This window comes from Empidonax traillii, unplaced genomic scaffold (assembly GCF_003031625.1).
Source record: "Empidonax traillii isolate 1590-97213 ecotype Southwest subspecies unplaced genomic scaffold, ASM303162v1 scaffold275:size1536655, whole genome shotgun sequence".
Taxonomy (NCBI): Eukaryota; Metazoa; Chordata; class Aves; order Passeriformes; family Tyrannidae; genus Empidonax; species Empidonax traillii.
In genome coordinates, this window is record NW_020955468.1 from 280,438 (window position 1) to 299,139 (window position 18,702).

General features: G+C 39.2%; 1 protein-coding gene across 9 annotated transcripts in view; it reads left to right on the plus strand.

The window, feature by feature from the left end:
• Positions 1-18,702, plus strand: part of NRXN1 (neurexin 1) — a 426,871-nt gene that overhangs the window by 273,813 nt on the left and 134,356 nt on the right. The window lies entirely within an intron of this gene.

The following is an 18,702-nucleotide window of genomic DNA, read 5'->3' on the forward strand; positions in this document are numbered from 1 at the left end:
TTTAGTGAATGATTATATTTATAGTCACTGAAACTCCATCACTATTCAACTTTTATCAGTCTTCTGGAATATGGCAGAACTCTATGAATGTGGGTATGTGTCCTTCCTCACTTTACACTTGAATTAATTTTGACCTTTCTAAAATTTTCATATTTAAGAATGAGGTAGTTTTCCACTTTTATATCATGAAAGGAAATTGCTGAACAATGTAGGGATTATTTTGTGCTGTACATTACCACTGGTGCACGTTAGTGCCTACTGGCTTTCAGCAACACTCTCCAAGCCATTTCAAGATATTTTTGTTTGGCAGCATAGATACTATTATGTTCTTTGATATTACAGATAAGTGGAAGAAAGGTTAATACAATTATTTGCTCATTGGAAGATGCTGTTCCATCAAACTGGTCTTAATGTATTGGATTTGTTTATTTCTTCTCTGAAGATTTTAAAATTTGCAGGTTTCACGCTGCTTTAAACAACAGAGCTTTAAAATCCAAACTCCTTTATCAAACAGAATTTCCATTCCCTGAACATCTCAGCTTCAATTATGGGCAAAGACTTCTGATTTCCTGCAGGCTCAAGGCAGGAGGCTAAAGATCATCAACTGCACTAATGTCCACTGCTAGTTAATCCATTATTAGTATTATTATTTGAATCACAGCAGTGTTTAAATGCCTTAATCAAGAATGTGATCCATGCATGCTTATGCACACATATATAAATAACAGGGAGCAGTTTTGATCAAATGCCTGACTGAGCAAGCGAGAAGGGTAGAAGTTTAGTAGGCAATAGTGAGGATCACAGAGTATGGCATTATACAAGGGACATGACAAAATCCCCGATGCTTCTCTTGAGAAAAATCTCATTGACAAGAGGTTGGGTTGTTTTTTTCTGTTTTGCCACTGACTTTACAGCGTTCCTTTAGAATTTCAATGTCGTTCGTTACTGTTCTTTGTTCACCTGATTCTCGTGGTGCCCCCAGTGGCTAAGGGAACCAGGACTGACTGAAGAGACCACAAAGCAGAGCTATTGGATTTCTTTTTATTGCTAATGATTTCAGCTCCTGGCAGATGGCCTAATTGCCAGAACAAAAGGAAGCTCATGAGAATCATGGCAATGGAACTGACCCAGTGACTTTCAGTAAGATGCATAGTTTATAAGAGCTCACAGTACACTGGGGTAGTAAACATTATTAGTACTTAAATGTTCTCAAAAGTGTTTGAATAATAGCTTTATTAAATGTAATTTGTAGCCAACTACAACTTAAGGAAATGAAGCAAAATATGTTTAGCGATTTCCTTTCATGCTTTCTTCGGGGCAGCCAGGGGTGTAGCCAGTGTATCTGAAACAGAAACTTTCTTCAGTGATGCTTTCACTTCTCTCTTCAGGTACATAATTCTCATTAATGTTATTGAGCTACCTGCAGACGTGAGGCATGCAAGCATACATTCCAAAAGAAAAGGGAGTTGTACGTATTGACTCCAATTGGCTTGTTTTGAGAATATTATATTAAGTATATTCTGTCAGATTTCTGCTTGATTGATGGCTTGCCTACTAGTCAAGTTTCATATAAAAGTCATAGGATTAAAAGACATTTACTAAAAAACTTGTTAGATGGTAAATGTGGAATTGGAGTTTATTGTTTGTACTGCTTGTAGCCACCCCTCTGCTCCACTCTTACTGCTGCTTACTTCAGTCTTGCCATCCTAGGAAGAAGTCTGCAATCCCCTGTAACTTCAGTGGAGACAGAGAAGGGAAAACCAGTTACTTTTCCGCTGTGTTTCCTTGTTTTGTATCAGACAGTGGTTTTGGTTGTGCAGAGGCTCTCCCTGGCACAGCAGCCCCTCAGGGTGTCTGTCCCTGTAGCCATAACTCAGTAAGTGGCTCCCTGCATCTATTAGTGCGCAATGAGATTATTGATACGGCCCGTTAGGGTTGCAGAGTAAAGCTGCTGTGATAGCAGCTCCAGACAGGGTTTTAATAAGGCTATGGAACACAAGAGAAGGATAAAAGTTACCGGTACGTGTTTTTATTTGACTGCCTTAATGTTATTTGTTGCTGATTTCCAGTACATGTGCAATTTTCTGTTATCTTCCTTTTTTCCAGAATATAAATGAGGATCTCATTAAATTTAAAGTTCAGTTGTGCTTGAAAATATTAATGAAGTCAGAATCTTCACTAATATCTTTACATATGAGAAAACATCGATACTGCCTTTGCCTGCCTGCCTCATAGCTGCCCCAATTTAATCAAAGCGTTTTATGTCTGGGAGACCTGGTTACTTTGCAAAGTGCTGTCCTCCGTGAAGTTTGGGATTTTTTCCAGTCTGGCACTGTTACTGTTTGCACACAGGCATCTATTCACTATTGCATGGACATAGGTTGAAGTGAAACAAAGAGGTATCTCACGCTGAATTCCAGAGAATTCCCATGACACTGACATCAGTGTAGCAGGAGGTAGAAATCATGTTTCTAGTTTACAGGCAGAGCAGCTGATTTGCATAGGCAGTTCATAGAGATGCCCTAGATTTAGACCCTTTCCTTGATTTAAATGACTGGGGACTGAACACAGGCTGAGGAAGTTAACTAGTGAGTCTCCTCACTGCTTTATTCTTCTCTTTTGCCAGCAAGGAGTATTGTCAAAACTCATGAACATGAGTTTACTGTGTGGAAATTTTTAATAGGATGAGGTCTGACAGCAGTGGATAAGTGCTCAAAGTGCATGTTTTTAAACTGAAAAGATAAATGGTGCCTATGTAGAGGTGATGCAGTGCAGATGCTTCTTCACCCATGCCTCTATACCTAAGTTCATGCTAGGGCAAGGAGGAGAAGAGAAGCTTTATCCCTTTACTTTCCCATTCTCAGAATAGTGTCACTTCTACAGATATGTCTGGTGCAGTTGTTTTCTGAGCTTCCCGTTAAAAGCTGCATTGCTGCTTGAGAAAGTTGTGAATCCATCTGCTGATACAGAAAGACATTTAACTATAAAAAATAATTGTACTAATTTCTAGTTATTGAAAATAGTGTTTTATATTCTGCAGTAATTAGTGATGTGAATTCAGTTGCCTATTAGTGCAAGTTTTTCTTTATAGCTAATTCTGTTTTGTTGTTGTTTTGTTTTTTTTTTTTTTCTCAAGGAGCACATGCTTTATTGCCTTTCAGCATATGAGCTGTGACACTTGTATCATGACATTATTTGATTCTACCAAAAAAAATTAAACTTGGCCATTTTAAACTCTTCAGGTGACTTGAACTTTAAGCTGTGTTTTTTGTAGCTGGAAATGAGCTTGAAAAAAAAAATGAAATTTTCTCATAGCCTGACTGTACTAGTTAAATTCTTAACATTAAAGATCAGATCAGATGAGGTTCACAATAAGGTAACAGGGATCAGAAATATGACCTAACAAGTTGTTGTTTGCTTTGGAAACTGCTCTTGTTACTTCAGAGTATAATTTATACATCCCTACTAAGATATATTTTAGGGAACTGCTCCACCATCATTGCCCTATTTGAAAATGCTCCAGTTTCCCTAACTTGCTGTGTACAATTATGGAATACTATATGGTTTCAAAAATTGTATTCCTTTCTCCTTAAGGAGAAAACATCTGCATGGGAAACAATTTTGCTCAAGTTGTGACTTAAAATAAGTTTACTTAAAATAAGCTTATGAAACAAACAATTCTCTGGTATTATAAGGTTTATCTACTGGCTTGAATTAAAGCGAGTTGCCAGGACAGTCCTTCAGTGATCCCATTCAAGTGTTTTATGCCAGACATGGTAAAAATGGTTTTGCCATTGTTAATCACTGAATTGAAATGAAGCACTTCTGACATAAGGGGTGAACACCAGCCTGTTGTTCAGAAAGTAGCTGTTATTCTTGGGAATTGACTGCCAGGATGTAAAATTCTTAACAGACAAATGAAGCTAATAAATACAGTTGGATATTTTACATCATTGTGCTCCTCTTTAATATAAGTTCCCAGAGATTTTTGTTTGGGGTTTTTTTTGTTTGTTTTTGGTTTTGTTTTTGTTTTTTTTTACCTGGAAAAATTGGCCTTTGTTCATGTTTTGGGTGATGATTTTCTGCAATCGCTGTGAAGGCATCTTGCAGCCTCTGGCAAGTTTCTACAATTCTCCATTATCACCTTAGATAACAGAAGAGAAGGTACTTTTGCTTCATTATTGCGTTCAGATAAGGAAGAAAGGCATTCTCCCCAGCAAGTGTGAAGAGTCCTATAAACACATGGGATTAAGTGCAAAGGAAAAACACAGTACTCAGAAAGCAGCTTTTGGTTGGAAGAATGTTTTCACTACTACAGTAATTTTTGACATCTTCATGTTGCACTGCAAAGTTGTGTATGAATAGGCGTTGGCAGTACAGCTTCCTTCCCTGAGGATTGTGACTTGGAGATGCTCCCGCAGGAACATCTTCCTTGCTCTGTCTGCTTCACTGGTGCTTTCTCCTTTTTCTGAGCAATACTTCAGGCTGTGCATGGAAAACAGACATTTTAGCTGTTACTTTGTTAGTGATTTGCATGGTATCCATGATCCAAAACAAACCAACCTTACTTTATGCTTTTGGCGAACTTCTAATGATCATTAACTGTTCTGTTAATTAGCCACCAGTCATGAACAGGAACAACATATTCAGTTGACATTAAAAGAAAATATCCAACTACTCTCCCTAATTCTTCAAAGAGCTGTCAATGTATTTTTAAGTATTTGGTTTGGGCTTGATTGTCCCTGTATGTTACTGTAAATGAGATCAGAATCGAACAGACTGGCCTTATTATGTCTTCATAAGAACTGCAATAGCCTGAATTAGCCCATCCCATGCCCTCCATTGTCCTCTGCTTTGTTGCAGTTGCTGTCTCTATCAGCTCTTGCAGTAGTCTTCTACACCAAAATTAATCACCTGTACATTTTTCTTGTGAATTCCAGGAATTATTCAGAGTCAAATGCCCATAGTCTGTTATCATGCACTTGCCAACAGTCTGAAATCTGCTTGAAACAGTCATTGCGAAGCCATAGTTCATTTTGCTGTCACCTAATTGCGTGCACCTGCTGGTGACAGCAGTAAAATGTGATATCTCTGACATGATGGCAGCAGATGGGGTGCTCAGAAGAGCTGCTTCCATTTTTCTTCCTAATGAGCATAGTCTTTTCTCTCCTTTTGCTTTTTCGCTGTGCAGGAAAGATACAGAGATGGGAAAGATGATGGCTGCAGAGGACTGCTAATGCAACACTGCTGCTTTTTTCATACTTTTCCTAATAATGTGTCAATCAAATATTCATGTCTGAAACTTTCTTTTTAATGGCATTAGTAGAAGAAAAGACTTTTACAACTGAAAGCCCTCACAGGATCTCTGTAATAATAGCGGTGCGGTCGACACACATAAACCACAAAAAGGCAAGATTTATAGGTAGAGCCAATTTCAATTTTTTTCTTTTTGGTGTTCATACCTAAACAGGGCCTTGTCAGTACGAAAGTTTGTTCTCCTCTCCCCCCCCCCCCCCATTTTTGATTGGTTAATAGGAAGAGATCTCCTGTCCCTACAAGCTTTGTCTCTCTGTAGCCTGACACTTGCTGACTCTCATACCCATGATTTAAAAGCTGTACCCAGGTGAACAGTAATGCAGAAAGGATTTGCACTTTCTAATGAGATAAAACTAGCATTGCCAGCTCAATGCATTCCAACTGTAAATGTGCTTAATCAGAAGAAAAAAAAAATAGAAAAGGCAGTCATAAATTTTCTGACAGACTGTTTTCAGGGGAGTCAAAATGCTTATACATCAGAAACTAATATGCCTTGCAAATAAATCCCTTTCATGAGAAAGTAGTTCTGAAAGAAACAATTCTTTTTCAGAGAAGGTATTTACCCAAGGCCAGACTCGGCAATTGAAAAATGAAATGTTTTTTTGAACAGTGTAATGGTGTACTGCTATTTAAATTTATATTAAAAAATCTCTAGTGTCCTAGTGGTGCTATGTTTCATGCAGTTCTAGTCACAGACTGGAATTTCGTAGTCTGTAACCTTCCCACAGCGGGACAGGAAATCTGGAATGGCAGCACAGAGTAGGCTTATAGAAAAGTCAGCCTAAGACATCACTCCATGTTTCTGCTCTTCAGGTTGCCATGTAGTTGTGCCCTGACACTGGGCTGTATTTCATAAAATAGCAGAATCATTAAGGTTGGAAAAGACCTCCAAAATCATTGAATCCAACCTTTGACCAAATACCAGCTAAACCATAGAACAAAGCGCCATGTCCAGTCATTTCCTGAACACCTCCAGGTATGGTGACTCCACCACTTTCCTGTCTAGCCTGTTGCAATGCTTAACCACCATTTCAGTGAAGACGTTCTTCCTGCTGTCCAGCCTGAAACTCTTTGGGTGCAACTTGAGGCCATTTCTTCTTGTCCTGTCACTGTATGCCTGGGAGAAGAAGCTGAACCCCGTCTTTCTACAACCTCCTTTTAGGTAGTTGTAGAGAGTTATAACGTCCCCCACTGAGCCTTCTCTTCTCCAGGCTAAACAAATCCAGCTCCCTCAGCTGCTTTTCATGTGACTTATGCTCCAGACCCTTCACCAGGTTTTTTGCCTTTCTCTGGACTCACTCCAGCATCTCAAAGTCTTTCTTGTAGAGGGGGGCCCAGAACTGGACACAGCACTCGAAGTGCAGCCTCTCCAGTTCTGAGTACAGGGGGATAATCACTTCCCTAGTCCTGCTGACTACACTGTTTTTCATAAAGCCATGATACCACTGGCCTTTTTGGCTACCTGGGCACACTGCTGGCTCATATTCAGCCAGCTGTTGACCAACATCCAAAGGTCCTTTTCCACTGGGCACCTTTCCAGCCACTCTTCCCAAAGCCTGTAGCGTTGCATGAGGTGCCCAGACATCCAGCCAGATTTTAACCTAGCAGACAGTGCAACTATCTAAGCCACGGGCTGGCTGCTGGCTTCTCCAGGAGAATGCCAAGGCAGAGAGTGTCAAAGGCTTTGCTGAAGTCCAGGTAAAGTCATCCCCTCATCCGCTAGGTGAGTCACCTGGTCATAGAAAGAGATCAGGTTGGTCAAGCAGGACCTGCCTTTCCTAAACCCATCCTGACTCGGCCTGATCCTCTGGTTGTCCTGTATGTGTCATGTGATTGCACTCAAGATAATCTGTTTAATGATAGGCCTGTAGTTCCCCGGATCTTCCTTCCAACACTTGTTGTAGATGGTTGTCAAATTTATAGGATTAGGAGGACTTCACAAAGTCATAAGATATGCTGAGTTGGAAGGGATCCACAAAGATTAGCAAGTCCAACTCCTGGCCCTGCACAGAGGACACCACAAGAATCACACCATATGCCTGAGAACATTGTCCAAATGTTTCTAGAACTCCATCAGGTTTGCTGTGACCACTTCTCTGGGGAGCCTGTTCCAGAGCCCAACCACCCTCTGGCTGAAAAACCTTTTCCTGTATCCAACCTAAACCTCCCATGAGTCAGCTTCATGCTGTTTCTTCATGTCCTGTCACTGGTCACAAGAGTGAAGAGATCAGTACCTGCCCCTCCTCTTCCCTTCACGAGGAAGTTGTAGCTGCAATGAGATCTCCCCTCAGTCTCCTCTTCTCCAGGCTGAAGAGATCAAGTGACCTCAGCTGCTCCTTAAAAGTCTTACCCTCCTGACCTTTCATCATCTTTGTTGCCCTCCTTTGGACGTTCTCCAATATCTTAATATCTTTCCTATATTTTGATGCCCAAAACTGCACACAATATTCAAGGTGGGGCTGCACCAGTGCAGAGCAGAGCAGGACAATCCCCTCCCTTGACCGGCTGGCGATGCTTTGCCTGATGCCCCCCAGGATGTGGTTGGCCCTCCTGGCTGCCAGGGCACTGCTGACTCATATTCAACTTGCTGTAAACCAGGACCCCCAGGTCCCTCTCCACAGCACTGTTTTCCAGCATCTCATTCCCGAGTCTGTACACACAACAAGGACTGCCTTGCCTCAGGTGCAGAATCTGTCACTTGCCTTTGTTAAACTTCAACTTGGAGTAAACTCAGAGTCGCCAGGGCTCTCTATGACATTGCAATTGTGAAAGTGTTGTGGTCTTAATGAGGTGTTTGAGTTCATTTTATTAGATATAACAACATAATTTTCCTGCAGAATCAGTTGTTTCCTGGTGTAAATGAAGAAACCTTTTATTTTTGCTGAATTTCATTCTATCTTTTTTTTTTTTTTTTTTTTTTTTTTTGCGATAACAGAAATGTTCATCTGGTGATTCCCATTGCTGAGCTGTGTTTTGTTTAGGAATTTCAAAAGCACTTAACTTAGGAGCACAGCTTCCATTAATAGTCATTTAAGCACTTTGGAAATGTCTTCTCATCATTCAGTCCATAATTCTCCTAGACGAATGAGTCAGGTAATGTTTGCTACATAAAGTTTCTTGAATCTGAGCTGAGAAGGGTTTAACAAGTGGGGGGTTTATTTAAAGCATTCAGCGGACTTTGCTGCTACATGCTGATCAGCACTGCCAGGGGTGCAGATTAAAACATTGTGCAAATGAGCAAATATGGGCCTCATCAAAGCCTACCAAAGGCCATCAGAAATCTCCCACTGTGAGGAACCTTGGCTCAGACTCACAACAAATAAACACAGGAAAAAAGCAAAGAGAATGCACCACTGATTGCCCTTTGTTCGTGCAGTTGAAGAATTGTATTCTTTTAGTGTTAATTATTTTCTTTCCCGGCTTTCTACCTCTTGTGTGGATGTACCTTCACTCCCCTCACCAATGGTCTGCTCTCCCCAGTAGAAAAGGGTCTTGCAATCGCAGCATATTGCAAAGCTCCTCTTTGAGGAGAGGGAAGATGATATGTAGTCTTGCTGCAGGTGGTGTAGTCCAATTTATAGAGCTGACTGTTAAAATCACTGCCGAATCCAAACCAAAAACCTACCTCAAGCCCCGCTCCTTGTGCCTGCTGACCCTTCTCTTGGGAACAGTGCCACGTGGACTAGACTGACTCTTCCATCATATCCCTCCCTGTGTAAGCTCAGGCACAAATTTTCCTGTCCAGTTCATGAGAGGGAAGAGTGTTGCTGGCCCCACTCCATGTTCTCTTTCTATCCCCTGGCATGCTTGTCCCACTTGCAACACAGGTTGATATTTTCTTGCCAGTGCAGTTTTAATAATATCTGCATAATAGGTGCAAAAATTGCTGGTGGGGGAAAACACTTGGTTTCTTTAAATTCTCCAGCTCAGTTAAGTTTTATTCAAGTGCAGTGCTGCAATTTAGGTAGTAGTTGAGAGGCATCTTTAAGATATGTTGGTTTTGTTTTCCCTTTAATCACACTCTAAATCTGAATAAAAAAATATGTAGCAGTAAATGCTCTGTGTATATTTGGTAAGATTAACAGTCTTCTAGTAGCATAACAGCTCATGATCTTCTTTGCTATTTATGTTCCTGCTGAGAGGAGAGGAAAAGCAGATAGTTCGGTGAGCAAATTATGAAGTATGTGGGTTAATGAAGTGCCTGTCATAAAGCTGATTGTTGCTTCTTCACATCCTCTCTCTTTCTAACAAAGCTCTTAATATTCCAGATCTTGGGAGATTGAACCTTCCTCTTTGTTTTTGATGTACACACATCAAAAAAAAAAAAAAAAAAAAAAAAAAAAAAAAAAAAAAAAAAAAAAAAAAAAAAAAAAAAAAAAAAAAAAAAAAAAAAAAAAAACCACAAGAAGAAATCTAGTTAAATGTTTATTTTTATCTGTTCAAATACATACTGTGAATAAGTTAAGGTATGGAAGTAATAAAGCTGCTTATTGAGGCATATAAATCTTCAAAGTTTTCAATCCCATTTCTACACTAGCAAGCTACTTCTAAGATTCTCACAGTACTTTCCTCTTATAACCTCTAAGTCTTCTTGATAGAGACAATTTTACCTTCTATTCAATACAAACCAGGAAAGGGATCAAATGCACTTGTCTGCATCTTTGTGTTCACTGTTTTATGTATCTCCCTGAAGCCATACACTTGTTCAAGAGATTATTAAGGTGGCTCTTATACAAAAAATGAACTTTTGATTTCATTTTTCCCCTTGCCCAGTAGGGAGTTTTGTGCCTGGAGTTGTGACCTGTGTTTATAGCTGAGTAATAAAACTAACAAAACCCAAAAATACCCAAAACCGAACCATACCTATGATGTGTCATTGACTTGCAGAGAAGACAGAGATAGAGAGCATGAGAATGAATTAGTACTGAAGGCATTTATTGCCCCATGTTTACAGGCAGTACTGAGACAGGCAGCACTCTACTAAGATCTAATCAGGAAATGTGATTGCAGATGCAGTTTCTTCTATTTTCCCTTCCATCTAAATATGCTCCTACCCCAACTCTAAAAATAACATCTAAAAGAGGAGGTGGCAGAAATGTTTTTCAGACATAATATGAGCATGATTAATCAATATATATGGTTTGCCTTGGCTTGAATTTTCTTTAGAAAAGACTTGGGATTTTGCTGTATAAAAGGAAAAAGTGCAAAAGCACACAAAAAATTCCCTCATTTTCCAAGTGTCCTGACTTGCACTTTGCAGACCAAGATACGCGATTGAAAGATCTTCATGTTCTTGCCAGTCTCTATGGGCTTTGTTATCATATTTTTGGGAGCAGCACCATGTGCTTGCATCTTCTCTGACATCGTAGATGTTATCCCTATTGTACAAAAGATGAACTGAAATGGAGATACTGAAATTACTCTGGTAGTCTGCAGCACTAGAAAGTATTAAGCTGGGAGTCTCTGAACCCTGAGACTCTCTTGCTTCTTTCTGTATCCTCTGCAGGCATTGAGACAAGTCTGGACAGGCGCAGGCAAATACTTCATATACATCCTATCTGTGCTTATTCCATGAGCGTTTGAGGTTCAGATGTATTTAATAACAAATATCAACCATTTACTGGTCTTCGGAGTCTTTAATGGGACATTTTCAATAATATTGCTTTTTCTTTTTTTAAAAATACACAATGTCATTATGTATTTATTTTTTTAATATGAAGCAGTGATGTCATCATTAGGGGGAAAGTGATGGCAGTGCACTTTTCCTCTGTAAGCCCCCTTCACTGTTGTGTTACACTGCTTTGCTGCTGGTTACAAACTAGGAGAAACTCTCCACTGAATGACTCTGGGAGGTAGAAACAGTGCTATGGTTGTTTCCAAGAATTACAATATTAAAAGAAACATGGGATTTAGTCCATCCCATCCTTAGAAAGTGGTGCAAGAAGTAGTTGGAAACAGAGCAATATGCAGCTTCTCCAGGCATCAGAGAGAGGAGTACAAAACTTGGGAAATCTTTGGAGCTTCCCACCTATATTCTTTTTTAGGTGCTGTGCTCCAAAATAAAGGTCCAGAAGGAAATTGTGTCATGTTTGGATTGCAGTGAGTGGTTTTTATCTTTTTAGTTGCTGTGTGGCTCTATCCAGACTTGATTTACTCTCATATATTGAACATCTGAATTATCAGGTGCTGGTCAAGTACAAAATCCTTTTATATTTTGCTGCATTTGGCTGGAAACTCTGATATTAGGTATGCCATTACATATGTGCCACAAGAAATATTTACTTGTGTCTCCCACGTTATAATTTTAAAAACTGTTATCAGTTTGCACTCCTGGGACCTCCCCAACTCTTGTTTTCTTGTCAGCATATTTAAGGTGGAAGACTGGGTATAGCCACAGTATAACCAACCAGAAATGTGAATATATTATGGATAGATATAATCAAACCATTCTAGGTCGTTTGAGTAAAAGCAGTAATAAAGTTGGGTTGCAGTGTTTATCCAGCACCAGCTACTGGCAGCTTTGCATTTGAGTACCTTAGCCCTTGTTGAAAGTTCCTTATCCCATCATTAGAGCTTTTGTCTTCAGGAGAAAGTGGCCCAACCCATTCTTCAGACACACCTGAACCATGAAAAGGTTGGTGTCATCCCAAAGGCACTGGCAGAGCCTCACTGATGGGTTGTCCCACCTGACTGCGAACAGAGGACTCAGACTCTGATGCAAAGCAACTCCTTTTTAACTCTGTTAGGAGGAGGGAAAACAAGTAAGATGATGTTTAGGGAGAGAAGGGGTTGCATATAGCTCAGCTTTGTGTCACCTTTTCTTAGGATGGCCTAACCCCGACTTTTGAAATGTCACTGCTTGTGGGGAATGGAGATGTGCACTGTGCAAGGTGAGCAGGGATCCCGTCTCCTTAGCCCTGAGTGATGGTCAGGGAGAAGAAGGAAGGATCAACATGGATAGATAGATCTGCTAATTTCAAAAAATAAAATGATTTGTCATTAGGACTCCTGTTTCCCAACAATAAAAAGAAATATCCAGCGCATTCCTTCTTTCTGTAATTTTGTTTCCAGCAAAATCTTAAAACCTCAGTTTTGATTATCGCTATTCAGAAACATACGTGCTGTGTTTTATTTGATCCAAGATGAGATGGAGCAGTTTGAGGCTGACCACATTAAACTTCAGAGTGGCTTAACCAGAGAACTTGAAATCTTGGCTTTTGCCACAATGGCTATTCTAGCAAATGCCACTTGCACACTTTTGTCACATATCAATAGGAATTTACAGCTGAAGAAAGGGATTTGAAAAAGAAAAAGAAATCAATAGCTTCTCATGACTGCCTGAAGCTTTATGATTTGGCTCACTGGGTTGGTTAGAACTGTTTGCTGAAGTTATTCTGGTGGTAGTAAGAAGGTATGGAATACTTTTTTTTGCAGACAATATCTACATTGAATTGTTCTTCTAAGTCAATATAATATGATATAATTATTTCAATACAATAATTCACTACATGTTTCTTCATTATTTTTATCATGTTTGCATTTGCTACTTTTCACTTATTTGCTTTTTAAAGCAAAGCAAATTATTGCCAGCAATAATATCTCTAGAAGGATTGCCCAAGGAGGGCAGAAAGGCAGTGTCTATGCACAAAACTTTTTATATTCACATTTTACCATATTCTCCTTGGAAAATGTGTTTGGAGCTGTTTTGAGGGGCAGGAGGACAGTATGTGGGTTACAAGATGTATTACAAGACAGAAGGAGGTCAAAGAGAGAGAAAGCTTTAATTTCAGAATCTAATGCCACTGATTCATAGGAAACCTCTTTAGGACTGGACTGAGAGGAGATCTTATAACACTGGAGTGTGTTGATACATTAATGTGTTTTCAGAGATCCCTGAAGCCCCTGTCAGGCTCTGCTGACCTGACTTTTCATCTTACAGTTCTCTTTCACGTTGCTTTTTCTCCAGAAAAACATGGCAGATGTGGAGTGGGTTCACTATTTTGTCAGGCTGAGTCCCAGAAAGGGGAACCAAGGGAGCGTTAACAGTTGAGCTTCCAGGAAATCTGAGGAGGGGAAAAAAAGCTGGAAACTGTAGAGAAATATCTATTAAGCAGATATATTTCTGCTTTTGGAATGGTTTTGGAGCATGGTGGCAGGAATTGCCAGTGGGAAGGCCTAGGACTCACTGGAGCGGAAAGCACTCCAGCCCTCAATGATGTGGTTTGGAATAAAAGTGTAGTGTTTCTTAAACCAGATTTAAATCCCCCTGAGCTGAGAGCTGCCCAACAGAGGTTTTCCTGTTTGTTTTGATGGCCCTTTTAGGCTGTAAGCATGATGTAAAAGGATTTCACTATGAATTGGAAACTAGCTTATTTGTAGATCTACAATCAACAGATTATAAATTGTCAGGAAAAAAATGTGAGATTACAAATCATAAACTACATCTTCAAGGTTAAAGGCTGCTGCTACTATGCTGCTCCCCACACTTTTCGTTTGCTTCTGTATCCAACAAACCTCAAGGCCATTGCCCAATAGGTAATGGCAAAGAAGTTAGATGCTGGATATGGAAGATTTGCTTCCATGTCATCAATCCTTAATATATTCGTTTATTAAAAACCTATGAAGGTATTAAGTACTTTATAGTTGGTTATGAGGTTTTTTTCCTCTTTTATTTTTCATATAATGCTTTCAAAGCAAGCCTTTCTAGTGGATCACGGGCTATCTCCACATGAAATGCATCCTGAGGCTTCATATTGTGTTTCATTAATTTCTAGAACTAAACAATTGTTCACAAGGAAAACACATCTACTTTTTTCCTATTTTTATCCATCCAGTTACTAAGAATCAAGCTAGAAACCTTTTCTTACTCAGTATTAATAGTACTAAGTACATAAAAGTAAATATAGTAAGCAGTGACAGTTTTGTAATTTGAAACTGAAACGTGATACCTTTCCAAATACAATAATTTTAGCCACATGCCAGAAGGGGAATTTCTTTTTCTTTTTAATAGGAAAATTATCCTTTGAAATAATTGTTGTGAAGCTAATGAGAAGGAACAGAAGCTAGCTACCCTCCCTTGGGGTACACATAAATAGACATGTAGCTGTGACAGCACACGTATCAGCACAAGATTTCCTGTGTGTTTACCCAGCTTCCTAGATAGTTTTGGCAGCCTGATTTTTCCATAATGCCACAGCTGCTCTTCATATATGCATACTTGGGGTGGTCTGTGCTATACATTGCTCTCAATAATGAACATGCATACCCCTGATTTTATCAAGTAGGCACATTTTACACAGTATTTTCGTTTGCTGCTTCCTACTACTGACACCTGTAGAGAACAAAGTTAAAGTTGTCTGTGCTTCAGGCATAACAATTAGCTATGTCAACATATCCAAGCTGGCTGAAAGCTCTTCCCTTCAGAGAGGGAGAATGGCACTAAAGGGGTAGTGGAGCATAGGCTGATTGTCTGGGTACTTATCTGTCTGGGGATGCACTCTGCTCTTTCACTGGTATCAGCACCTGAACTAGGTAGTTGAAGGATTCTGGAGCGTCTGAGCACTGTTCAGATCCCACTAGAAGTAGAATCTCTGTATGAATTCTTTCGGCAGGATAACAGGAGTTAAAAAAAACAGGAAACATTAATTTTAATAACTTATGAGAGTTGGGTCTTATTCCAGACAGGCATAGTGGTTTGAAAAGATACCATTTCAATTTATTTTTCCTTTAAAAAATAAAAATACAATTGAAGAGTGTGAATTAAGCTGAGAATCAATTGTCCTGTAGAAAAAAATGTGTTCACACATAGAAATTAAAGAATAAATTAGGCTGTCTGCCATAGAATTTGACCCTAATTAAGGTCAATTCTCCTTGATAAGTAATTAATCAAGAATCCTTATTATAGTTTAGTCTCTCTGTTAACAATAAAGAGAGCATTATTTTACTTTTATTGTTAGAATAAGTCTCTTAACTGATAGTTTTCTGCAGGAGACAAACATCCATCAGCACTGAAAGTGATACATTGAAGACATTTTAAATTAGAACAGCATTAGTTAAATTAGCCGAAGAATAAAACTGCAGAACTCAAGAACGTACATCTTCTGCAAACTTCACTGTTCTGTAATTTGTGGCTTATAAAGAAAAAAAACACGTCACCTATCTGTGCCTTGAGGAGAATGCAAATGTAATTATTTAATATTATCTTTCCCATAGAATGCAGACTACTATGGTTATCCTACTCTGCTCATCATCTTAGTACCTGACACCTTTTGCTAAGTAATGGCATTTATTTGTTATGTTGTCTTGTGTATATATATCCCTCTATACAGAGAGTGTGCAGTAGGATATTCTGTTTCACCTCTTCATTCACAGATGTTATATGCATAGGTAAAACATAGAGATATACTAGCAGATATACAGGCAGAGGTATCTGCATACCTCTCTAGATCATGATGTATTTATATTGGTGAAAGAAGGTGGAAAAGGTCTTGATTGTCAGCACCTGTCTTTCTGCTTCAAGTTTAGTTTCTGAGTGTGGGCTGCAGCACAAAAAATAATTATGATTATCTAGGAGGCAAAGTAAGTCCTCCTGTAACATCAGAAGCAGAGCTTAGTGGAAGAGCAGCTCCAGTGGATTTCTTGGTTTTGGAATGTTCTCTATGCTGGAGTTTGTGGAGTTTCTTCACAGCACGATGGGCATAGTACTTGCACAGTGCTCTGCCTGAGCAGTCACCGGGATGTGCAGACCTGAAAGAGGAAATGAGATAATGCTTACTGGGGAGATCTGTCAATCACAAATGCCCTTTGCAATGGTGAAAGAGCCAAGATGTCTGTTAGCAATTGCACTGGGAAAGCAGAAGTGGCAAAAAGCTAGCTTCACTTCAGGTGAAAAAATTTGTGCATGATGTCCTCTAATGGTACTACTGCTTAATGAGACTATTTGTGAGCAAAGAACAATTTGGAAAGAGGAAAAGAAATAGGGTTTGCTTTTTATAGCCCTAAGGTTATCACATTTAGCGCAGAAGAATGTCGGAAAGGCTGTATGTGTGCACAGCCATGCACACACACCTACCTTGCCAGGTGCTACACTAAAGCAGTTTTTAGTCTAATGCTCTTGAATAAATTGCTCAAGAGTGGTTAGTTCACCCACGTGGAAACCTCACCTCTGTGATGGCAGCAAAGTCAGTAAGGCATTGGGTTATCCGCTGCAGAGCATGAGGCATTTCAAACATAAGCTACGCAGACGGCTATTTAAGATGCAGACTTTTCCCCCTGATATGTTTTTAGGAAGTCTTAAGAGTAAGACTTGATAAAACAGGTCCATGAATCCCCTTTTCAATGCCTCTGTGCTTTTTTTCTTTTTTTTTCCCCTTCCCTTCCAGAGATGCCCATTCTCTTCCCTGCCACCCTGATGTATTTGCAAAAGCTTATCTGACCAAATAGCAGCAAAGCTATTCACATATTTTTTTTCTTTTTCAAATAGTCCCTCACTGACAGTAAATCCGTAGAAGTATGAAAATGAAAGCCGTTGTATGTCTGGTTTCTACTAAGCTTTTTCTAGGAAAACCTTGATCTTGCACACAGTCTGCATCAACTGTCTTTCAAATATTTAACCATCGCATCTCTTCCATTCTGAAATATAAGAGAACACCAGTAAAAGGCAGAAGCTCTGAAAAGGTGACAAGTAACTCTCGTTAGAGATTCCCTGGTTTTAACATGCTACTATTTCTAAAGCGGCCCTGACTTCAGTGGAGTTACTTCTGACTTTTAACTTTTAGAGGTAAATATCTGCTGGGTATAATAAAAATGTGAACAGAAGAAAGCAGATGTACCAAGGGCAGATATCAGGAGCATGCTACCAGTGAGGTTAGAATGATACCCTAAAAAGTTGATTGTTGGTTGCCTAATACACCCCATTTGCAAAGTGATAATTTCCAACAGTAGTAAAAGTCTATTGTGAAGCACATGAGAAGTGAAGAACTTGTAACTAAAAGAATGAAACTGTTCCCTTCCTTTGTGCTGTTTGAAGATAATGACGCATTTTTGCAATTTTTGCTTTCAATGGCTGTTGCATTACATGTTGTAAAGCAAGTGTTTAGGGATTTTTTTAAAATACCATTGTATTCGTGAACACAGATATATTTGGACATCATTCAAGCCTGATACTACTCATTCCAGTAAAACCACAACATTCATGATTGTTCCCTGCTTCAGAGAGGTATTCAGAGCCTGTCAGTACAGAACTCTATTATATACAAAGCTCCCTTGATATGGTTTACATTCTCTCTTGATTTTTCTAATTTTCTTGAGGTTAGACTTTTCAATTACCTGGCAGATTTCTTCTTAAATACAATTAAGTAACTTGCATTTTGAAGAGCATATTGTTGAAGGGGCTTTTGCTATTTTGAAATACTTCCTCCACTCCAGATTTCTTCCTTGTACGAACTGTTCGCAAACAATAATGATTTCTTGTACACCGCCCTTTTATTTGTGGTGCTTCTCCTCCACAGGGTGATGTTTTGTTTTATTTTTAAGATGCCAAAACAATGTCTTTCAACCCTTGGGAGTTGTTAGCAACAGCAGTAGAGAACATAGAGGTAGCTATCAGATTTTGCATTCCTCATCCAGCTACCCGAGGGATTTCACAGTCCAGCCAAGGAACGCTGTTTGATCACTTCATGTGCTACATGTATTCTGTGTAAGAATTTTTACATGCTCTGTAGCATTAAGTGATCAAAAGGAGTGAGATCTTCTGTTGTAGCATTGATAATCGGCTACTCCACATTGCATAGCAAAGCACACTGGGAAACTGTCAGATTGGTTTTGATTCTGAAAGATCTTCAAGAGGAAGAAAGGTAAGATAAAGAAAACTACTACCATTGAGGAGAATATACATGGTATTAAAGCTTGCCGTAGAGTAACTCTACACTTCATGGTAAGAAAAAGAAAGCTGGCAACAGAAATGACAGGACTACCCTGAAAACAGGAAAACAACCAGGACTTGACTTTCTACAGGGAGCCCAAGTCCAACTTTTGCCATGTTGTAGCTCTGCTGGCTGGTACTAGCATAGTTATGTGTCCTTGTGTGAAGTTTTTTCACTTCAGTTTTACATTTGTGTCATACATGAGTAGTCGATTTTTTGTATGGGTTTGGGTTTTTTTGTTTGTTTTACTGCTGCTTAACTACTTTGTACTTATAAGTTGTTTCACATAGACAAGTTTCTGAAGTGAGAATATCTTTCTTTATTTTACAGATAGGAGGCAAAAAATATTCATCTAGGTCCACTATTCAGATGCCCAGCCTTTAAATCCCATTGTGGATTGGTTTTTCCTTTCAGTTTTCTTTCATGTAAATCCATGTCAATATTGAATACTTAGCAGTCAAGA